Genomic DNA, 5,000 nt, shown 5'->3' with positions numbered 1-5,000 from the left:
ACCCTACGAAAGACGCCGCCGCACTGAGCCACCGACCATCTTGCTCGCGAGTCTCCTGCTCCTGCTCCTACTGTTGCTGTTGGGGCTGCTGTTGCTTCTGCTGCCTCTGCTCTTGCTTCTGCTGTTCTTGTCCCTGCTCCTGCTGTTGGCGTTCGTGGTTCTGCTGCCTCTGCTCCTGTCCCTGCTTCTACCTCTGCTCCTACTGCTGTTTCTGCTTCTGCTCCTGCGCCTGCTACTGGCATTGGTGCTACTGCTGCTTCTGCCTTTGCTCCTGCTCCAGCACCTGCTACTGATGCTCCTGCTGCTGCCGCGACTCCTACACCTGCCCTTGGCCCTGCTCCTACACCTGCTGCTGTTGCTACTGCTACTTTTGCCGTTCCTGTTGTTGTTGTTGTTGTTGGTTGTGGTTAAAGAAGTATTGGTGGTGGAGGAGGTATTGATGGTGGTGGTGGTATTGGTGGTAGTATAGTGATGGTAATGGTAATGGGGGTAGTGGTGGTTGCGGTGAAGGTGGTGGTGGTTGAGGAGGTGGATGAGAGGAGGAGGAGGTGGTGGTTGTGATGATGGTGGTGGTGATGGTGATGGTGGATGAGAGGAGGAGGAGGAGGTGGTGGTGGTGGTGGTGTTGGTGTTGGTGTTGGTGTTGGTGGTGGTAATAGTGGTGTTTGTCATGCCTCCGTGATGATGGTTCTGTTGGTCGCGCTAATATGATGGATCACTCTCACGCTCTTAGAAGAAGGCTGATGATGAGGACGAGGAGGAGGAGGATGTAGATAATAATGACAGAGAGAATGATGATGATAATAATGATGATGACGATGACAGTGGTGGTTATGATGATGATAAAGTTGGTGGTGATGATGATGATGATGACCATGACAATGATGATTATGATAATGATGATGATGATGATGATGATGATGATGATGATGATGATGATGATAAGCTTGATCAAGAAACTTGTGGATCCATAATGGGCCTGACTACAATCACAAAGGAACAACCAAACAAACAAACAGTTAAACAAACAATAAATAAACACACAAATAAATAGACAAACACATGGTCAAGTAAACGAATAAATATTGATTAAATTCATCAGAGATACGCAAGCGAACAACACATGTAATCAGTGACCACAATTTATCGAAATATAATGTGTCTACGGCACTTCTAGCACCACGGGCAAAGGTGGCGGTTTCGGTCACTATCTCTCCGATTCCAGCTTAGGAATTTTTCTAATTCGATCTTAGATCTTTGAGTTTGGTTCACGAGGTGCCATTGTGATTGTTTCTCTGAAAAATGTCGAATATCCGTTGATTTAAATGTTCACTATACTAAATAGTGCTGTATTAGCAAAACTGCATATATTTTCGTATGTGTATATATGTATCCAAAGATATATATGAATAAATATGTATGTATGTATAACGTGTGTGTGTGCGTGTGTGTGTGTGTGTGTGTGTGTGTGTGTGGGTGGGTGGGTGTGTGCGCGTGTGTGTAGATATATATGAATATGTATGTATATACGTATGTGTGTGTGTGTATGTGTGTGTGTGTGTGTGTATCTATGTATGTATAGTATAAACACAAACGGCTCAAGAATTTATATTGCCTGAAGATGTTGACGGTGATGTTCAAATCATTGTTGGCATTGGCCAAAGGCGAGACGAGGATGCCATTACGAATATGAGCGACGCAGACTAACATACAACGAGACGGATCAAGGTCTCAGAGAGAGAAAGTGACATGTTTAGCATACGATGTCAATAATGAAAAAAAAGGCGATGCGGGCGTGAGTGGGCGTGGGTGGGGAGAGTCCCCCGTGTCACGACTGGAATGCCAAGCCGAGATGCCAGAGTTGGGGGGATGGGAGGGGGGGAGAAGCCTCGACGGGGGGGATAGGGGGAGAGAGGGGGGAGAAGGGATGTCCACAACACAACAGCTGCAGTGTTGGTCTAAGATGTTTTTATCCCAAGAGTTAAAGTGATTGTATCGATCTTTCCTCCAACAAGAGAGGAAAGTGGGGGGGAGGGGGAGGGGGAGGGGGGAGGTATCAGCCATCAGGGACGCATATAGGCTTACGCACTCTCCCCCCCCTCTTTCTCCCCCTCCTCTTTCTTTCTCTCCCCCTCCTCCCTCTCCCTTCTTCTCTTTACCTCTCTCCCCTCCTCTCTCTCACCTCCTCTCTCCCCTCCCTCTCCCTCTCTATCTATCTGTCTATCTGTGTATCTATGTATGTATGTATCTATCAATCTTAATTCATCTATCTGTCTATCTATTCTTATTTATCTGTCCATTTTTCATCTATCTGCATATCTGTTTGTATCTTAGTAGCTACCTAGCTAACTATCTGTCTCTATCTAGCTCTTTTTATTACACACACACACATACACACACATAAACACACATGCACGCACACACACACACACACACACACACACACACACACACACACACACACACACACACACACACACACACACACACACACACACACACACACACACACAGAGAGAGAGAGAGAGAGAGAGAGAGAGAGAGAGAGGGAGAGAGAAAGAGAGACAAACGTAAGAGAAATTACTTCGTAGAAGGTATGATGTCTAAGTAGCCTTAAGTCCCTGGGACGAGGCGTCGATCCAGATTCTATGGAAGAAGGTCAAGTGAGAAGACAAGACCCTAATAATCTTACAAAGACTCCAGGAAGAGACTATGCCAAGACCTTCACAGTCGCCACTGCAGAGGATGAAGACTCTCTGTAGCGTACAAAGTCTCCACGAGCATTTAGGGTGAATCGATTAGTAAGACGCTACTTTATGGTACGCGTTATGTACAGAATAGTTTTTTCGTGGGTAGAGTTCACAACAACTGTATTCATAATACAGGGGCTGTATAACACACGCTGTAAATAAGCAAGGGTTTGGTAATACAATCGTTTATGTGATTGTATGTATGTTTGGATGTATGTATGTATATACGAGTATGTATGTATGTATGTATGTATATGTGTGCATGTACCATATATGTATGTATATGTGTATATGTATGTACCATGTATGTTTGTATGTATATCTGTATATATGTGTCATGTATGCATGTGTTTATATGTGTGTATGTATGTATATGTGTGCATGTATGTACCATGTATGTATATGTATGTGTCCATGTATGTACCATGTATGTATGCATGTATGTATGTATGTATGTATGTATATGTGTGTATGTATGTATGTATGGATATAAATGTGTATGTAGGCTATGCATGAAGTATGTATGTATGTATGTATCATGTATGTATGCATGAAGTATGTATGTATGTATGTAATGCTTGATATAAGCATAAGATCAACGATGACTGCCTGCTAGACTTTGCTCTGGGAGTCAGATATTTGAAGTTAGAATTGATGTGACCAGTAACTTTTAATTCTATTTATTTATTATTATTATTTATTATTATTACTATTGTTATTATTAGCATTAGTATATGTTTATTTATTTCATCTTATTTATTTATTTATTTATTTATTTGTTTATTTATTTTGTTTTCAAAGGATGTAAGTCTTGAATTATAAAGAATTTGTGTGTTTTTAGTTTTATCTAGATATCTATTTATTCAGGAGTGATACTGAGTGATATTCACTGGTGATTCTGTATTTTTCATTTATTTATTTATTTATTTGTTTATCTATTTATGCCTTTGGCCTCTCGTCGTTCTTTGAAATATCTTGATAAATAAAAACTCACTTCACAATCGAACGGCTTTAGGCCCAGTCGTCGCTCATATTCGTAAACAAACGAACGAGAGAACGTGAGGGAATTTCCCCCGGGGCGAGGAACGTGCAAGATCGTGCGAAAATATTCCACGCATGCGCGTTGTGCAGAGCCATCACAAGGATTCTTGAACACTCAAAAAAAAAAAAAAAAAAAAAAAAAAAAAAAATCCTCTGTTCGCTTCGCCAGTCTATGTCCTTCTGTCAGTATGAGGCGAATTTTTTTTTTTTTTTTTTTTTTTTTTTTTTTTTTTTTTTTTTTTTTTTTTTTTTTTTTTTTTTTTTTTTTTTTTTTTTTTTTTTGTAAATGTCCCCACAAAAAATTATATTTATTTTTTCGAAATTCACGGCGAATTAGAATAAACTCAGCTGCACTAATAAAACGAAGCTTTGCCGAGACGTGGAAGCCATTTCTTCGAGACGAGAACGGTCGAGATTACAAATTCACACAGATAATGAATCTGTTACGAGGAAACCATTTACATACAAACCCCACGACCGACAGCCGCTTCGTCTCGGCCCCGCCTCGCTTCAGCGCTGAAATTCAGACTTGAATGCATTAAAAAATGTCGTAATACGCCATCTTTTTTTTTTTTTTTTTTTTTTTTTTTTTTTTTTTTTTTTTTTTTCCATCAGCGACGTCCAACAGAAGATAAAGACAAGCTTTCCTTACAATAGACTGTTTATTGTGGACTTTAGTTTATGTCTTTATACTTGTGGACAATCTCGCGTAGGACAGTCGTATGGTCCACGTCCCGTCTTATTCTTTATTGATATTACGAAGTGACGGCGGTTCGAACCTTGCCGCCAGCGAGTTGGACCAAGGGCATGGTTCGTGTAATTCCACGCTACAATGTCCTCTGTAAGGGGCACCGTTCTAGCCTTCTGATAGGGGGAGTTCGCGACGTTAAAATCATTACTATTATCATTATCATCATCATCATCATCATTATTATTATTATCATCATTATTATTATTATTATTATTACTATTATTATCATTATTATCATTATTATTATTATTATTATCATTGTCATAATTATTATTGTTATTGTTATTACCATTATTATTACAATCATTGTTATTATTATTATCATTATTATTATTATATATCTGTTATTACAATTATTAATATCATTATCATCATTTTTGATCAAAATTATATATATATATATATATATATATATATATATATGTGTGTGTGTGTGTGTGTGTATATATATATTATGT

This window comes from Oratosquilla oratoria, chromosome 27, assembly GCF_046742065.1.
Source record: "Oratosquilla oratoria isolate Oo_2021 chromosome 27, ASM4674206v1, whole genome shotgun sequence".
NCBI classification, from domain to species: Eukaryota; Metazoa; Arthropoda; class Malacostraca; order Stomatopoda; family Squillidae; genus Oratosquilla; species Oratosquilla oratoria.
This window is presented reverse-complemented; position numbering follows the sequence as displayed.